General features: G+C 37.3%; 1 protein-coding gene across 5 annotated transcripts in view; it reads right to left on the bottom strand.

Annotated features, from left to right (window-relative positions):
- Ipo11 (importin 11) overlaps positions 1-20167 on the bottom strand; it is a 210906-nt gene that overhangs the window by 186970 nt on the left and 3769 nt on the right. For 2 of the 5 annotated variants that reach the window (XR_006854389.2, XR_009227979.1), the window contains exon 1: positions 16661-16836. The exons of 1 other annotated variant lie outside the window; for it this stretch is intronic. The gene's annotated coding sequence lies outside the window, so the exon portion shown is untranslated. Of the gene's footprint in view, positions 1-16550; positions 16574-16660; positions 16837-20167 lie in introns of those variants that run through there. 2 more of the 5 variants (XM_046456310.2, XM_046456312.2) reach the window with 2 other exon arrangements.

Below are 20167 nucleotides of genomic sequence, written 5' to 3'. Positions count from 1 at the left end.
TAAGAATGTTGAAAACTTGCTGTGTGCCAGCAACTCAGGAGGCTAAAGTAGGAGATTTCCAAGTTTAAGGCCAGCCTCAGCAACTTATCGACCCTGTTTCAAATTTTAAAAAATTAAAAGGGCAGGGATATGGCTTAGTAATAAAGCAACCCTAGGTTAAATCTTTAGTACAAAAAATTAAAAAAAAAAAAAAAAAAAAACACCCACTGTGATTAGACATGTTCTTTAGACTGATTATTCAGAGAAGGCTTCTCTAAGTGACCTTTATGAAACATGAATGATAAAGAGAGAGCCTGCCATGCAAAGATCTGAAAGCAGTACCCCAGGACAGGGAAAACAACAAACAAAAAAAGCCCAGGCCTTATGATTTAGAAACAAACTCAATTTAGAAACAAACTCCGAGAGGTCAGTATGACTGACAGCAAGAAGAGGAAAATGCAACACAATGAATAGAAGTAGGCAAAAAGAGATCATATAGGACCTTAATAAGGCAAAATATGTATTTTTCATATAAGTGCAAAAAAAAAACATAGGATAGAAAAGAATATATGAACGTAATGATATGAATAAATGAATAAAAGAAAGGCTCTACCAGAACTCATTCCTATCCTACCCCCACCAATACAAAAATAAAGAAAAGAGCCATGGTTCTATTTTGGGCTACTACTTGAAAAATCACTAATACCAACTCCTAAATTTCCCCCATGAGCAAAGACTGTGCAGAAATCATACAAACTCTTAATCTCTCTGAAACTTCAGAGCAAAGTAATTCCTAAGCCTATATAATATTATCTTTATTATCCACATATCTCACTATTTACCTCTTATAATGAAAGCTGCCAGAATTTCCCATCCCTACCTACCTCCAGCATTTTGCCCTACCTTGGTCCTATCCAAAATACAACACTGTTTCCCTCTCCCCTTCCCTGATCCTTGCTTCTAAGAAGACCCCATACTGTCCTGAAGGAAGAGCTCAGTTCACACATTTTTGGAGCACCAATTTTTCCCCCTTTTAGTATCAGAGATTATGCTCAACACTAAACCACATCCATAGCTCCCCTCTTTTTATGTATTTTAATTAGAGACAGAGGTTCTCACTGAGTTATGTAGGGGCCTCCTAAGTTGCTGAGGCTGGCTCTGAACTCACAATCTTCCTGCCTCAGCCTCCCAAGCCACTGAGAATACAGACATGTGCCACTGTGCCTAGCATGGAACACAATTTTGTGGCAGGCAATGCAATAGTTTTTTTGGATGACAAGTCCCTGTTCTCTAGCAATAGTCTATAGAACATTGAAGTTTGAGGCAAAAGGAACTATTCTTCTTATTAAAACAAACTGTAATGAATAATTTCCAGCATACCAGTTATAACCCAGAGTATATTTCCCCCACAGAAATAAAGAGTATAAATCTAAAGTTCAAGGTTTTACAAATGTGTCTGTATAATGTAAACATTTTCATTAAAAGAAATGAATAAACAAGAGACAATTCAGCACTTCTGCCTTCCACCTAGAAAGACTTCTCAAGCCTGCAGTAACTATAATTTCAGTCACAGCAATTTTCTTCAGACTGCATTATCTGTGTTTATCCTTAGTTACTATAAAATGCAGTTAAGTGAGCTAAGAAAAAGAGGGGTAAGATTACAGTAAAAGTTTAAGAAAAAAAGAATTTCAAAATCCTGAGAATTCCAATAGTAAAATAACTTATTTGGCATGGATCAATAATAATGGATGCTAAAATCATTAAGAACAGTTGCTGGGGAACAGAATGTTTCCAGTGTGTCCAAGTATATCACAGATTACTTGCCAAATGCAGTGAAGAAACAAACTTTAGAATGAAAGAGTCCACCAGTCACCACCTAAACCAGGAGAGCAAACTTGGTATCAATAGTAGCAATACAACTGACCTTAATGCCTCTTTTTTTCTTTGGGTAGAATTTATTCAAGAATAAAAAGAGAACTCTCAAAGGGCAGGAGGAGATCTGGTAACAGGTTCCTCCCTTAATGTGCCTCTTGATATAATGTAGTAAATCTACAAACTCAACTCTGAAACACCAAAAATGCTCAATCTTATATAATCAATACTCCTGACCCAACTTGTACTTTAAATGAAACAGAGAAAGAACTCTTCTTGGAACAAGAGGAGTTTCACAGACACTATCCATAGCAAAACAAAACAAAACAAAAAACCTAGCTGTAAAATTATAAAAACCAAAGTCTCTGGAAAATGTCACACAGCATACAGCAAATAGAGAAACGTCTATGCAAGAAATACTACTAAGCCTTAATAAGAACACCATGAATCTGTGGCATTTGAGCCATGAACCCAGTTCTGCTCCAATGAGACAGAAGCTCTACACAGCCAGAGGTGACCAACACAGACAGGGCTCTCTCACCCCCCAGCTACTAGCCTAGAACTACAGTTTCTCCACAGAAGGGGCTGTCAGCCAGCATTTCTCATTCAACCATTGTTACAGTAGCTCTCTGAATATCAAGCAAGCAATGTAGAGATCTGGGACTCTCTTCTTCACTCAGGCACCATGCCTGGGACAGAAACTGCCAAAGGGTAACAAGCCAAGAACAATGGGTCTCCCCATTTTGCCCACACCAGCATACTCAAAGGGCAGCTGAAGACCTAAGCTGTACCATTTTCAATAATGAATAGAAGATAAACAAGAAAATAAAAGTTTTAATGTTTTACTCAAACTAACACTAACAGACATTTATAGAACCCTCCACACAGTAGCATAATGCACACAACTATTCTGAAGTACACATTTCCAGAAACCCTGGGTTCAATTCCCTATACAAAAAAAAAAAAAAAAAAACAGAAAGAAAATGTTTAAAAATTGACTGTAATGATACCTGCACAATCTGCAATTCTGAATATACTAAAAGCCACTGAATTGTATACTTTCAATGGGTAAATAATATAGTCTATGAATTATACCTCCATAAAACTATTGTAATGAGCTCTGAGTACATAAATATCAAAATCAGCAAAAGACAAGGAAAAGTAACTAAAGAAATGAAAAACATGGCTTGAGTATTAACAACCACTGATATTAACACAGGGTAAGTGCCGCAGTCTGGCTGCAGCAAACTAACGGGGGGGGGGGGGGGGGGGGGGGGGGGGTGACGAGGAACTTGTGTAGATCGATACAGCAGGAGCGGGAGCAGTTTATTGTAGGACAACAGAGGTATTTATACATTCCACACAGCTTATCTTAATTAGCATAAACTAGATACATCAGTCAACCAATAAGGAATCTCCACACTTAGTGGCTCGCTGGCTTTACTTCACAAACCACTCCCTCTGGCAAAATGCCTGTCATTAATTGCATTCTCATCATAAAAACTTATAAACTTAGAGCCAGGCACCATGGCACAAGTCTGTAATCCCAGTGGCTCAGGAGACCGAGACAGGAGGATCACGAGTTCAAAGCCAGCCTCAGCAATTTATCCAAGCACTAAGCAACTAGGTGAGACCGTGTCTCTAAATAAAATACAAAATAGGGCTAGGGATGTGGCTCAGAGGTTGAGTGCCCCTGAGTTCAACCCAAGGTAGCAAAAAAAAAAAAAAAAAAAAAAAATTATAAACTTGGTCTTTAGGAGCAAAAGTACATCATCAACATTGTTCTCATAGTATCTGGATTTGTGATAGCAATGTTTACCTAGAGACAATATTCCTCATTCAAAAAGAACTCTGAATCTTATCAAACAGCAGTTTTAACTGCAAATAATCTTCTCAAGGCACTTAATATTTTTTGTATTGGTACATTATAATTATACATAATACTGGAGCTCATTTTCCCATATTCATACATACATATAATTTGATCAATCTCATTCCCCAGTACATTCCATTTCCCACCCTATACTCCACTTGCACTATTCTACTGATTTTCCTTCTATTATTTCAATTAGTGCATCATAAGTACACATCTAAACAAGATTCATTGTGCTAGATTTGTACATTCCCCAGTACTTCTAACACGGTCTCCCTCCTCCCTCCCTCTTTCTCCATTTCCTGTACTCTATTGGTTTGCCTTCTATTTTTGTGAGATCACCCTTTTTTTAATTCCTTTTTTCCGTTTCTTGTTGTAGCTTACAAATAGGAGATAAAGCACTGAACCCTCAACTTCTGAATCTGGCTTATTTCACTTAGCATGATGTTCTCCATCTACCAACAATGTCATTCCTCTTTATGGCTGAGTAAAACTCTACTGTGTGTATACAACATTTTCTTTATCTATTTGTCTGGTGACAGGCACCTAGTCTGGTTCTATAGGCACTTAATATTTTTACTATTTGGTGTTCATAAAGACAATAGTTTAAAATATTTAATAGCCTGGGGGGGGGGGGAGAAACTAACCAGGAAGTTCTAATTTTTTATTTACTTTAATTTACATATAGTACACTTTCATCACATAAAAGAAAAATAAATTTGTATCTGTTGACAATAATGTCTTTAATCTCTAAGTATTTTTTCATGACATTAACCACATCACCTTGTTTCTTTGTGTACTAAGTCAACCATTCCTAAAAATGAAAAAAAAAAAATTTTTTTTGTTTTTATGTAATCTGCAGTGCCACCCAATGGTGAGAAGTACATATCACACATTAAAGAATGTGCTCCTAGCATCCTTTTCCCTTGAGAGCTGGAGGAAGAGTAGGAATTCTCAGTGGCCACTTAGCCAGAACAATCATGTGCAAATGTTAATAAGGTTTTCAAGATTCAAGACACAGGAAAAAATAGCAAGCTCTTGCAAAGAAGAAGTAAATGGGAGTTCAAAGAATAGCACAAAGCAAAAAAGTTAGGATTCACCTTGAAGCAGAACATGACAGCCAAAGAACTTTCATACAGTAGTCACATCTTCTATAGTTAAATACTGCATCACCAAAAGTACTCTCTACAAGAAAATGTGAGAGGGGCTGGGGTTGTAGCTCAGGGGTACAGTGCTCACCTAGCACGTGCGAGGCCCTGGGTTCAAACCTCAGCACCACATAAAAATAAATAAAATAAAGGTATTGTGTCCAACTACAACTAAAAAATAATTTTTAAAAAATGTGAGAATATATGAATGTGTTTTTGAGATTCAAAGTAAATATGAAGGAATTTAATAAAATGTAACAAGGGAAAGCAATATTTTATTTACCATAAGGAGACCAAGAAATTGTGACTCAAGAACAAAGTGATATGAGCAATGAAATCACCTAGTGATTTTAAAAAGGAAAAATACTCAGAAAGAGGCAAAAGCATAGCCAGATGCAAACCATCACAAAAGTGACACTGAGAACTTGAAAGTTCCAATTTTTCCCCTTGAAAAACAGGCACTTAAGAGAGTTGCCAGGTGCGGTGGTGCATGCCTATAAACCCAGTAGCTTGGGAGGCTGAGGCAGGAGAATCGCAAGTTCAAAGTCAGCCTCAGCAAAATCGAGGCACTAAAGGAACTCAGTGAGACCCTGTCTCTAAATAAAACACAAAATAGGGCTGGGGATGCGGCTCAGTGGTTGAGTGCCCCTCAGTTCAATCCCAGGTACAGAAAACAAAAACAAAAACAAACTTCAGAGAGTTGCCTTTTGGTGAAATGTAGGAGGAATATAGTATTTAGCATGTATTTCAGGAGCATTTCTCACAAAGGAATAAAAAGAAGATGTATTAACTTCCTCTCCCTGCACTGGAGATTGAACCTAGCAGTGTGCTACCAAGCTACATCCCCAGCACTCTTTTACTTTGGGGATAAGTTGCCCAGGCTGGCCTCAGACTCTTGAGTAGCTAGGAATTAAGGCCTAGGCCACCACACCTGGCTGTCATAGATTTTCAAAGACAGTTAAATTCCTGTAAATTAAATCATAATCTAAAGCTAAATTCTAAGAATAAAACAACAGGAAAAGAAAATATATTCTTGAGGAATTACAGATAAAAGATATTAGAAAACTGCCTGGAATCAAAAGCAAACTAGAAAAAGGCAATATGTTAGCCAAGTGAGGTGACACATAAATGATCCCAGCAACTAGAGACTGAGGCAGGAGGATCACAAGTTCAAGGACAGCCTAAGCAATTTAGAAAGACCCTCAGCAACTTGGCAAGATCATCTCAAAATGAAAAGCACTGGGGATGTAACTCAATGGTAAAGTGCCCCTGAGTTCGATTCCTAGCACCACAAAAAAAAAAAAAAAAAAGTTGATGAATTATTCAGGCTGGATGATGGGTGTAAGAGGCTTTATTATACAATTCTGTCTATAATAAATTGTTTTTAATGGCAGCTAATGAACATAGAGCTCTCTGAAGTTGTTGCTCACAGCAGGCATTACCTCCTCTGAAAATCTTTACTAGACAGGCTCCTTCCTCCATGCCACTATTCTATACACACTTCTATTAGACCTACTTCCTTGTTTAATTTTACCTCATCTACAAAATCATGAACCATATAAAGCCAAGAATTGTGTCTTATTCATTTATACATGACATCACTTAGCATAGTAAAATGGATATAATAAATTAAAGGTATGTATGATAAACTGAACAAAACAATGCAATTTGTAATTGCTGAGTGGAGGACAGACTTTTAGAAAAAGTGAGAAAACAAAAAACATGGTATTTATGTGTATTAAGAATTGTAATGCAAAAAATAAAAATTAAAAAAATAAAGTTACCTTAGATTAGGTGGAGGGAAGTGAAAGGAGGGGAAGGCAGAGGATGTGGGGATAAGAAAAATAGTAGAATGAAACAGATATTATTACTCTATGTATGTATGTGACTGTAGGACCAATGTGATTCTACAATATGTACACTCAGAAAAATGAGAAATTATATCCCATCTATGTATGATACATTGAAGTATATAAGTGCATTCTACTGTTATGTATAACTAATTAAAACAAATTTTAAAAAAAGAAAAAGTAAAAAAGAAGTAAAGGAACAACAATCCTTCTGAAAGAAAAGGAATTGTATCAAAGTAAAGAGGAAAATATCTACCAAAAAATACTATGAAAGTAGACAGTAGGGGCCTGGGGTTGTGGCTCAGTGGTACAGCACTTGCCTGGCATGTGTGAGGTGCTGGGTTCAATCCTCAGCACCGCATATAAATAAATTAATTAAGAAAAGATCCTTTTACAACTAAAAAACATTTTTTAAAAAGTAGACAGTATGCTAAATGGCTAAAAAAAACTGAATAAATGAAGCAATTATTCTGTACCTTCCTATACCAAAATGGTGTACATAAAACCAACAAAATTGAAGGATACTTTTCACTGGACATATCTAATACAGCTTGTTCTGATTCTGTATTTTCCAATCAATTTTCTGATATTTACATGATTTATCATTTAACTTTTCTGTTTTTATTTATTCAACAAATATGTACTGAATGCTCTAAAATGCCAAACACTATATTTACCACTTAAGATACATAAATTAACTACAACAACAAAAAAAAAATCTATGCCTGAGGATCATATTTTTCAGTGTAGGAAAAAATAAATGGATAAATTGTACTGTCAGTAAGAAGGCAATATATGCAGCCAAGAGAAGCCCTATCCAATAAATCCAAAAATTGTGTCTCACTGGGAGTTTTCAGTACAATGGCATTGTATAAACTGTAAGGAGTCACTTGTTTGGTATACATAAAAGTCTCCAGGACTGATCACCCCTGATAGAAAAAGTTAAAACTTAAAAGAGGCCCCAACTGCTATCACTACCACCTTCTGACATATCTTTAGCAGAAACACAAAAATATTCATCTGTACAAAGACTACTAAAGAACAACAATTACATGCTTATTGCTTTTAAAGTTCCTTCTCTGATATAAAACAAAGATATAGGAAGGAAAAGCTGTTTTGAGTAAGACACTGAACTAGAATAACAACACAGCCTAAATTAAATGTAATAAACTATAAATGATATTTTAAACTTAGTCAAAAACCTTCTGCTAAGTGTCAAAGATTATCAGTCCTCTCCAAATACAGACGGCATTGATCAATAGTTTCCAATTACTGGTCCAGGAAGTCACTGTCTCTATTCTTACATAATAGAAGAAATTCAATCTGTGAGTTCAGCCTAATGAGTCAATGCATTTATAAAACTCCACTTATGCAATTATGTAGGGGCTAGTATACTCAGTGCCTATAATTAAAACAAAAATTCTACATTTAGATACAGAGACAAAAACACATAAATAGTTCTCTCATACTAGACAAAGGTACCATCAACCTCTTCAACAAATGGTGCTGGGAAAACTGGAAAGCCATATAAAGCAGAATGAAATTGAATCCCTATCTCTCACCCTGCACAAAACTCAACTCAAAATGAATAAAGGACCCAGGCATTAGACCAGAGACCCTACACCTACTAGAAAAAAATGTAGGCCCAACTTTCCATCATATAGGCTTAGGAACCAACTTCCTTAACAAGACTCCTAAAGTGCAAGAAGTAAAATCAAGAATCATGGTATAAAACTAAAATATTTCTTCACAAGAAAAGACACAATCAAGAACATGAACAGAGAACCTACAGAATGGGAGAAAATCTTTGCCACCTGCACCTCAGATAGAGCATTAATCTCCAGGATATATAAAGAACTCAAAAAATTTAACACCAAAAAAACACAAATAGCACAATCAATAAACAGGCAAAAGGACTGAAAGATAATTCACAGAGGAAGAAGTACATGAACAACTAATATATAAAAAATGTCCAATATCTCTAGCAATTATAAAAATGCAAATTAAAACGACACTGACATTCCATTTCACTCCAGTCAGAATGGCAATTATCAAGAATACAAGTAACAATAAATGTTGGTTGGCAAGGATGCAGGGAAAAAAACGTTCACTCATACATTGATGGGAATACAAACTGGTACAACCACTCTGGAAAGCAGTATGGAGATTCCTCAGAAAACCTGGAATGGAACCACCATTTGACCCAGTTTTTTTTAATAAAGGGCTAGATATTGCTCAGTGGTAAAGCACTTGTCTAGCACTTATAAAGCCCACTCTTCAGTCTATACCCAAAGGACTTAAAATCAGCATACTATAGTGAGGCAGCCACATCAATGTTCATAGCAGCTCAACTCACAAAAGCTAAGCTACAGAACCAACCTATGTGCCCTTCAACGAATGGATAAAGAAAATGTGGTACATTTACACAATGGAATATTACTTAGCCATAAAAAAGAATGACTTCATATGACTTTTGTTAAAAAAAAAAAAAAAAAGAAACGATTCAGAGACTATCATGCTAAATGAAATAAACCAGTTCAAAAACCCAAAGACCAAATGTTCTCTCTGATCTGCAGATGCTAAAACACAACAAAGGGGTGGAGGCATAAAGGTTCATTGGATAAGATGAAGGGGAATGAAGGGAAAGATGGGGGTGGGGAGGATGGGAATAGGAAAGACAGTAGAATGAATCAGACATAACTTTTCATATATGAGCATATCACCAGTGAAAGTCCACCTCATGTACAACCACAAGAATGAGATCCTAATTAGAATAAGTTACATTTCATGTATGTAAGATATGTCAAAATACACTCTGCAGCCCGGCGTAGTAGCACATGTTTGTAATCCCAGCATCTGGGGAGTTGGGAGGCTGAGGCAGGAGGACTGTGAGTTAAAAGCCAGCCTCAGCAACTTAGGGAGGCTCTAAGCAACTTAGCTGTCTATAAATAAAATATAAAAAGGGATGGGAATGTGGCTCAGTGGTTGGGTGTCCCTGGGTTCAATCCCCAGTACCAAAAAAAAACTCTACTGTCATGTATAGGTATGTAAAAATAAAAAATAAACATTCTACATTACATCACTAAAATCACCTTCATACCTGCTGGGCATGGTAGCACACACCTGTAATCCTAACCATCTAGGAGGCTAAGGCAGGAAAATCTCAAGTTCAAAACTAGCCTTAGCAACTTAGCAAGAACCCATCTCAATGTTTTTTTTAAAAAAAGGGTTGGATATAGCTCAGTGGTAAACCATTTGTCTAGCACATGCAAGGCCCTGAGTTAAACCCCAAATACCAAAATGCACAAAATTCTATCACCCTGGAGCTATTCATATCAGTTCTTTAAATGGCAAGTAGGCACAGTGGTACACACCTGTAATCAGAGCAACTCAGGAGGCTAAAGCAGTTAAAATAAATCAATCTAGGCAAGTTACCAAGACCCTGTCTCAAAAAATAAATAGGGCTAGAGATGTAGCTCAGTTGTAAAGGGCCCCTAGGTTCAATCCCCGGTACCCCCCACCCCCCCACCAAAAAAAAAAAAAAGTAAAAGAGCCTATAATCTGAGGCTGAGGTAAGAGGATTGCAAATTCAAAGCCAGCCTCAGCCAGCTTAACAAGACCCTGTCTCAAAATTAAAAATTACAAAAAGGGGTGTAGGCAGTGATGTACCTCAAGGATAAAGCAGCTCTGGGTTAAATATCCTCAGCACCGCCCCACCCCCCAACATACACACACAAATAAAAAAAGAAAAACAACAAGTATTCTAGTTAGAGCACTTTTTTTTTTAGAGAGAGAATTTTTTTTTTTTTTTTAATATTTATTTTTTAGTTTTCGGCGGACACAACACCTTTGTTTGTATGTGGTGCTGAGGATTGAACCCGGCGGGCCGCATGCATGCCAGGCGAGCGCGCTACCGCTTGAGCCACATCCCCAGCCCTAGTTAGAGCACTTTGTTTCAATGGTAAGAAACTATAACCAGGGGCTGGGGATGTGGCTCAAGTGGTAGCGCGCTCGCCTGGCATGCGTGCGGCCTGGGTTCGATCCTCAGCACCACATACAAACAAAGATGTTGTGCCTGCCGAAAACTAAAAATAAATAAATAAATAAATAAATATTAAAAAAAAAAGAAACTATAACCAGGCAGGGTGCCCTCCACTAGAAGATGTTCCCAAACAGCCAATCTAAAATAGTTGATCCCTCAATCCAGAAACTTTCTGGTCCTGATTGCCTTTTTAATCTGCGTAACACTATTAAGTATCGAACATTCTAATATGTATAATGTGTTTATAGTATAGACTTTCCTGATCAGAATTTAAGGTCCGAAGACCAGAGACTTTCATTTGTTTAAAGCCATGTCCGATAATCTAGAATATGAACGTGATGAATCACATATGAAAGTGATGAATAATTATGAAATAAATGAATTCTACAAAAAAAATTCCAATCTCTGCTTTTAGTTGTGTAAAGCTACAACTAGTACTCAAGACTCTTCCTTTTCAAGTCTAACCCCCAGAGGATACAACAATCTACCTTCTTTCAACTCCAGTTACTCAATTTACATTCACAATAATCAATAATCCAGCAGCCTTTATCAGCCAGGCACTGAAAATAAGGAAATCTTTGCATTTAAGACTATAGAGGAAAAAAGACAACAATTACAATACAGTATTAAAGGCAAAAACAAGCTGCTATGTAAGAAGGTAAGAGGAGGACCTATATCACTCTCTGGAGGTTGGGAGAGTCTTCCAAGAGGAAAAGAAACATAGTATTTCAGCTGAGTGATGAGTGAGCATTATAGATGTTTGTCAGACAGGTGATGGGTACATTTATAGACACATCAAGGTCTGAATCTTAAAAAAAAAAAAAAAAAAAACCACCCCAATACTTTCGAGGAATTGTAAATAGTTCACAATGATATAAGGATGTGAAGCAAGCAGTACAGAACATGAGCAGAAGGTGAGAAAAGCAAGCAAGATCCATTTCACTGAGGTCCTTACTTCCTAAACTAGGTAGTACGAATTTTAATATTACAGTTTGCATATTGAAATTAAAACACCACCATAATCTGCATGCAGAAAAAGAGTAAAGAAGGATGGAATACACACTTCATAGCCAGAAATCACTTAGAAGATTTATAACAAAGCTCAGACAGGGCTGGGGATATAGCTCCTTGGTAGAGCCCATGACCCTAGGTTCGAATCCCTAATGACACAAAATGCGGAGGAAAAAAGTCAGATAAATGATAGCCCAAAACCAACATAGGAGCAGCAGGGAAAAAGAACCAGAGAAACAAGGTAAAACAAGATTTGGTAAATAATCAGGTAGTGGAAGGACGGGAAAAGAAGGGTAGTACACAAAGTAATAAGAGTGAAGAGATCATATCTTGGGGTTTTCCAAGTGACTACAGAATAAATGGGTCACAAAAGGAAGAGAAAATTAAGCTTGATACATAATTTTTCTGACATTAAGTTTAAAGTATCTTAGGATCACAATAATGCAACAAAGTTGAAGATCAAGCTGTACTAAAATGACAACAATTAGGGAGTCTTCAAAACAAAGCTAGTTGAGGTCACCAAAGATGAGACCATTCAAAGATGAGAGTAGACAGAGGGAAAAGAGAGCAGAAGATAGTACCCCAGAGTATAAAAAAACATGTGAAGTGTTCCGAGAAAAAAAGATAAACCAAAAAAGACTGGCTAATATGATAGAGGGAAAGAGAGAAAATATGTCCCAAAAGCATAAGAAAATTTCAAGGAAGATTTGTCTCAAAATGACAAATGTTTAAAAAGATGCCATTAGCTTTAGCAATAGTGAGGTCAATGTTGAACACCATCCCATGAAATTCAGTGATTGCAATAGATTATCAGACATCAAAATACTGGGAGAAAAATGTAATGAGATTTTAAAAAAATGAATAAAGACAACTTTTTCAAGAAATGTTGAGAAAGGCTGGGCATGGTGGCACAAGCCTATAATCCCTGAGACTCTGGAAGCTGAGGCAGGAGGATCACAAATTGAAGGTCAGCCTCAGCAACTTAGCAAGGTCCTAAGCAACTTAGTGAGACCCCTTCTCCAAAATAATAATAAATAAAAGTTGGAGATGTAGCTCAGTCATAAGGCACCACTAGATTCAATCCTCAATACAGGAGAAAAAAAATTACAGGAAATAATTACAGAAATTACAGATAAAGTTGAAGAAGAATCTAGGGTGAAAGGGATATATTTAAGATGAGAGACCTAAAGTGTGCTTAAATCCTAGTAAATTAGTGCCAGTTAAGAGTGAAAGAGGGCTAACAAAGTGTTATAGACTGAACCGTTTCCCAAAAATTCACATGTTGAAATCCTAAAGACAGCACCCTCAGTGTATGAAGATAAGGTTTTTAAACAGCTGATTGAATAAGATAAAAGGAGGCTGTTAGGATGGGTCCTTAATCTAATACAACTTGGGTCCTTATAAAAGGAAGTGACATCAGGGGTGCTTGTATGTGAAGGGACAATCATATGAAGAGATAGCAAGAGGATAACCATCATCTGCAAGCCAAGGACAGACAACACCAGACCTACCAGCACCTTGACCTTGAACTTTCAACTTCCAGATCTGTGAGAAAATAAATTTCTGTTGTTTAAGCCACTCAGTTTGGCATTTTGTTATGGCAGCCCTAGTAAATTAACACAGGGAGAATTTTCTGCCCCAAAGGACAGAAAATTTAGAATATAATTAGAGACAGAGGCAGACACGTTTGTAAGAGAAAAAACAAAAAGCATGGGCTGGGGTTGTGGCTCAGTGGCAGAGTGCTTGCTTCACACATGTGACCTCAGCACCACATAAAAATAAGTAAACAAAATAAAAATACTGTGTCCATCCATAACTAAACATTTGGATGAATGGATAAAAAAAATGTGGCATATATACACAATGAAATTTTACTCAGCATTAAAAGAAAATAAAATCATGGCATTTGCAGGTAAATGGATGGCGTTGGAGAAGATAATGCTAAGTCAAGTTGGCCAATCCCCCCAAAAATAAATGCCAAATGTTTTCTCTGATATAAGAAGGCTGACTCATAGTGGGGTAGGGAGGGGGAGCATGGGAGGAATAGATGAATTCTAGATAGGGCAGAAGGGTGGGAGGGAAAAGGAGGGGACAGGGGAGTAGCAAGGATGGTGGAATGTAATGGACATCATTATCCAAAGTACATTAGATATCATATCCAAAGTACATGGAGATCATATCCAAAGTATGAAGACTCGAATTGGGTGTCAACATACCTTATATACAGAAATATGAAAAATTGTGGTATATATGTGTAATAAGAATTGTAATGCAAAAAAAAAAGAAAACAAAGTACATTTATAAAGGCATGAATTGGTATGAACATACTTTATATACAAAGATATAAAAAATTGTGCTCTATATGTGTAATAAGAATTGTAATGCACTCTGCTGTAATGTATTTAAAAAAAAAAAAAAAAAGCAACAGATCTCCTGCCCAACATATTTCCTCTCTGAAATAGAAGAAAACATTTTTCTAGTAAAGAGGAAGGAGGAAAGGTTGTGGGATAGTAAGCCACTACCTGAAACAAAAGCAGTTACTAGGGATACAGGATTACTAAGCTGCCTGTCCAGTAATCAAAAAAATGTCTACTGTTCAATGAATACCTAGCTTGCATTCATGAATGCTTTGGTTCAGTTTAAATATAATGAATTCTGCCAGTGACCAGCAACAGAAAAGAATTGAAATGAATCAGAACCTGGGTTATGAATTTAGGTATGTGAGATCTTAAGAAAGTCACTTACCATTTCTAGGCCCCAGATTCACCAGAGGAATAGACCTGATAATCAGCATAAAATCATCTCAGAATTTTTTAAATGCTCTAATTTTCATGGAGGCTTGTGCCTGATCTCTGTCTTCTTCAACTTTCACCAATAAAAACAGTGTATCTCAAACTTCATTGAGAATTCCTATCATCTGAATATCTTGTAAAAATGCAAATTCTGATCAGTAGCTTTCAAGTTGGGCCTGAGATTTTAAGTTTCTAACTCCTAGGTAATGCAATATATAACATATTAAGTAGCAAAGGTGTGCAACACTGATTCAGCTTAAACTCTGTGGACTGAGCTGTAATCAGTTCCATATTTTAAAAACCAAAGGACACTTCAGACACACCTGCACCGAATTTGCCAGGCCATTCCCTAAAACACTCTGGAATTAACTAATAATGCCCATCTGATAAAGAAAAGAACAAATACTATTACCAGTAATACTAAAATAGGAGAAATGAGATTAAATTACATATGTACATACATACAACACAAAGATCCAAATCCAACTAAAATTGCCTTTCCCCAAGATCTCTGGAATATTTTAAATGTCATATGACCACATGGATTATTTTGCTTTCTGGTTTGATTCTGATTGTAAATACATTCATAATAATATCAAGAAATATAAAGATTTTTCTATTAATTGCCAAATAATCTGTTTGTTTAGAATCTCCAATCATACTACTTCAATCAAATTCATCTGTAATGGGTATCCTTTTTAACTTTAGGAAATGTAACTATGGCAAAGAATACCCTTCTGAGCTGGAGCGATGGCGCGGCTTGTAATCCTAGTTGCTGGGGAGGCTGAGGCAGGAGGATCGGGACTGCAAAGCAATTTAGCCAAGCGCTAAGCAACTCAGTGAGACCCTGTCTCTAAAAGTACAAAATAGGGCTGGGGAAGTGGCTCAGTGCCCCGGGGTTCAATCCCTGGTTAGCTCCCTACTCCCCCAAAAAAGAATACCCTTCTGTCCTAAGGTTATAATATATGGTCACAACCTACTGTCATATATTATAATCCATCCTGTTTCCACAATTTCCTGTGCTAGTTCCATCCAAAAATAAAATTTGCAATTCTATTACAAAAAAATAGGAAGAAATTTCCTAATTTCGCCAAAATCAGTGAAGAAAGATGCAAGAAAAGATGTCATACAATGGTTGTATCATACAGTGAAATCACTTATGCTTAATGTGAAGCCTCTGTGCTGAGCAGGTAAGTCTTAAATAAGGCGAAAATGGAGGAGGGAAATCCACATGCACAGGGAAGAGGTTGGGGTAGGACTCACATAAGGCTGAGAACTGCTCTTCCTTATTTCATTCTAAATAACGAAACCTCAAGGGCACTACTGCACAGTAACTGAGTTCCTTTAAATTGTGGTAAAGAAGAGGTATGTCAATTGTAACCTTGGCACCAGAAGGCAATTAATTTACCAGTCCTTGCTATTTATTTAGCCAAATCACTTAGATTACTTCTCTCATTAACCAACAGCTCACAAAAATAAAGAAAAATGACAAATGCAATGGGCCTCAAATAGTTTTGCTGAATCATAAATATCCCCAAACATAAATCTGCAGGAGTCGCTGAGATTGAGCATTGGCGGCCATACCTCAGCATGAAACTCCTCTCCGAAAATGCTAACTTCCTTCACTTTTTAATTAAAGGCAAAGCAGTTTAAAGATTTCATAGTATTGCTCTTACCAGCAAGGCTGAATATGCAATATACCATATTTACTAATTTGATACTAAAGATAAAATTCTCTCAAAGTTTGCATCACCTATCCCCCAAGGGCAAATATACCACCCAGGCCCGCAATCGCAGCCACAACGGGTACCCTCAGCTCCGCTCTGCCTGGCACACATGTCCCTGTAACGCCGCACCCTGATTTTCCTCCACAACCATGCTCTCGGATGACTGGCTAACTCGGCAAGCGCCCTGCTCCCAGGGATTCCAGGAGTTACACTGAACCAAGACTGCAGGCCGCCCTCGCTACTTACTGCTCTATACCTCAATTCTCGGTAGCTCCACGTCCTTCCCTCTCTACACGGGTCTCAGCTCCCAACCCACTCCTTCCTTCTGCCCGCGCGCGTTCTGCGGCTCTCGGGCCTGGGCCTCACCGTTTGGTTCGGTCCGGAATGACCCGGCCCTCCGGCTCCCACTTCTTAAAACGAAGTGGCGTCGGTTGGTACGGCGCCCCACACTGCCAGTCCACACGCTGCCGCCTACTGATGCCGAAAGCGGATTCTAGGAACGCGCCATGTTCAGCGTCGCGACTCCATACGACGCGGACGCGCTGATATTGCGTCACAGATTGCCAATGCGCGTGATAGGCAAAAGACTACGATAGGCGAACGGTGAAAAGGAGTGGGCGGAGCTTTCTCTTCGAACCTAAAGGCGCCCGGCATCCAAATCAACAATGTGAGCATGCGCAGTAGAGCCCCGACTTCCTAAATGTGTAACCATGGCAACAGTAAATCCGCGTTTCCCTAAACTGGAAAAATCAGTTGTCTCCTGGATTGCCTAAAACTGAAGTCAGAAACATTTTTTCTTCTAGATATGAACTGCTTGTTTACGGGTCTCGCAGCGCAGAGAATGATTATTACACTCTTACTCCCACCAGTCAACCCTCCTTACCACAAATGTTTTTCAAGTTCTTGAACTTTCTGGCGCTCTACTCCAAAGCAGCAGCAAGGGTGGAAAGGTTTAAAAGGGCCACTTCTGATTGCTTCTGCGACTAGCTAGCTTACTGATCTGTTTTCTTATCTTTACAAAGACAGATTGTAAAGAAATAGTTGTGTTCATAAACATTAGTAAACATTTGTTGCTCATGTAGAATGTACCAGATACTGTTTAAGATCTTTAAGATTGGACCCAAATTGTAAACACTACATTACAAGGATATTCATTTCACAAGGGCTGTTTATTAAAGTAAAGAAATAAAAATTAATTGAAAGACCATTAGAGAGTAATGATTAAATCAGAATACACTCACTGATAATACAAATTAGTCATCTAAATTTATGTTGAAACATATTTGTTGACACAGTAATATATTAGCAATGCATTAGAGGAGTAGGTTACAAAATGATGTTCAGTAAGATCCCATGTTTGGAAGTAAATGCCAAATGCTAACTGGGCCTGTCACTATTTGGGTGTTTTTTTGTTTGTTTTGTTTTGGTACCAGGAATTGAACTCAGGGGCCTCACTAAATTGCTGAATCTGGCTTTTTCCCCCCTTTTAATATATTTTTAGTTATCAATAGACCTTTATTTTATTTGCATGCAGTGCTGAGAGTAGACCCCAGGGCATCACACATACTATGCAAGTGCTCTACCACTGAGCCACAACCCCAGCCCTCTACATTTGGCTTTGAACTTGCCATTCTTCTGCCTCAGCCTCCCCAATTGCTGGGATTACAGGCATATGCCACCACATGTGGAAGCTGGATGGTATTTTGACCATGCTTCATTTTCTTTTTGTTTAACTCTATCTTCTCATTTTATTGATATATATATATATCTCAAATTTTAAGTGTGTGTCAAGCCATGTAGGGATCTTGTTATAACACAGGACTGATTAATCTAGTCTGGGATGTTTCCTAAAATTCTTTATTTCTAATGAATTCCAGATAATGAGTACAGCAGTGTAAGCTGGTAATCCAAGTAACTGAGGTGGCTGAGGCAAGAGGACTGTAAGTTCTAGGCAAGCCTTAGCAACTAAGTGAGTTTCTCAACAACTTAGCAAGTCCCTGTCTCAAAATAAAAACAAAAAGGACTGGGAATGTGGCTCAGTGAAAAAGCACCCTGGGGCTCAATCTCCAGTACCAAAAACGGAAAAAAGAAGTTTCCAGATGATGCCAATGCTGCCAGTCTACAGATGACAGTATGAGAAACAGGACTCTAAGGAATTTTGATGTAGAAAAAGTTACCTAATTCAAAATAGAAGAAAAACTGGTTTAGAAGAGTAGATCTCACCTATTTGGATAATGGACCATTTGGAAATCTCTACATTACAAAAATGTGTCAGGTGTGGTAGGTGAAAGCCTGAAATCCCAGTGACTCTTGAGGCTGAGACAGGAGCAATCCAAGTCCAAAGCCAGCCTCAGCAACTTAGTGAGTTCCTAAGAAACTCAGCAAGACTCTGTCTCAAAATAAAAATAAAAAGGGATGGGAATGTGGCTGAGTGGTTAAGCACCCCTAGGTTCAAGCCCTGGGATCAAAAAGAAAAAGAAAAAAAAAAAAAAAACCAGAAAGGAAGAAAACCGGGGATGGGGCTGTGGCTCAGCAGTAGAGCACTTGCATGTGTGAGGCCCTGGGTTAGATCCTCAGCACCACATAGATAAAATAAAAAGGTACTATATCTACCTACAACTAAAAAAAAAAATTAAAAAATTTTTAAAAAGAAAGGAAGAAAACCAAACCATAAAAATGCATGTATGCAAATTTTACCAATAATGTAAGGATACCAAATCCATTTGGGAGTCCTAGGTACTGTGAATATAAAAGCTAGTCACATACTATGAACAAAATAAATATGTACAACTGAATAAATCATGTCATTTTCTCAGGGTTTTTAGAGAAAAGAGTAAACAAATATTTAAATTAACACCATTGTGCCTGTTGGGATACATCTGAAATCTTTCCCCCATATATAGCTGAGAAAGTAAAGGAAAAGCAGAAAGTTAATGAAGCAAATGCTAAATTAAAAAAAAAAAAAACACTGATTTCCACTCCCTGTCAATCTTAAGTAAATTAAAAAAACTCATCACAATAATAAGTAACACTCATTCTGCCTCAATAATTACATTATTATAATTAACTTCCAATAAATACTTCTTATGTGTGGGGCATGGTGGTATACACCTGCAGCCTCAGCCTCTTGAAAGGCTAAGGTAAGAAGAACACAAGTTTAAAGCCAGCCTGCACAACTCAAGAGAAACCCTGTTTAAAAAACAAAAACAAACTAGAATTTCCTATATGTCAACTACTGTTCTGTTTTTAAGGACTGGCATTTAACTTGTGACATCTTATGTAACTTATAAATTCTCATCACCCTCATCGAGAATGGAGAGTGGTCTTTTCTTCATTTTACAGATTAAAAGATGATGTTCATAGGAATTAAGTCATTTTTCCAAAGTTAGATTCTTAAGTGGAAGAGCACAGACTCAAACTCAGATACAGTATGTATATAATGGCAGGTACAAAAAACACGTCCACATCCGCATCCCCAAACTTGTGAATGTATTACTTCACATAACAAATGAGATTTTACCAATGTAAGGATCCTGGTAGGGGAAGATAATTCTAGATTATCCTGCAGATCAAATGTAATCATTGGAGTTTTCATAAGAGGGTTTTTAAAAAAATCAAGAGTTTCAGAGAGGGGGCTTGGAAGGAAGATTTGAGAAATTGCCTTAAACACACTTTTTATACCAAAAAAAACTAGGCACACTATTGGACTAAAACTAACCCCAATCTTCTGTGACAATGATTTCAAATGTATTCAAGCTGTCAGTTTTTCATTTGAATATTACTAAAGTCAGAGTACTTAATTTTTCTAACTTCATCAAAAATAATGAAATGAATGACATTCTTGTGTTTTATCTTCTCCCATGATCATCTGTA

The sequence above is a fragment of the Marmota monax genome, unplaced genomic scaffold (genome assembly GCF_021218885.2).
Source record: "Marmota monax isolate L192 unplaced genomic scaffold, Marmota_monax_Labrador192_F-V1.1 WCK01_AAM20220418_F8-fsc00037, whole genome shotgun sequence".
NCBI lineage: Eukaryota > Metazoa > Chordata > Mammalia > Rodentia > Sciuridae > Marmota > Marmota monax.
This window is presented reverse-complemented; position numbering and strand designations above follow the sequence as displayed.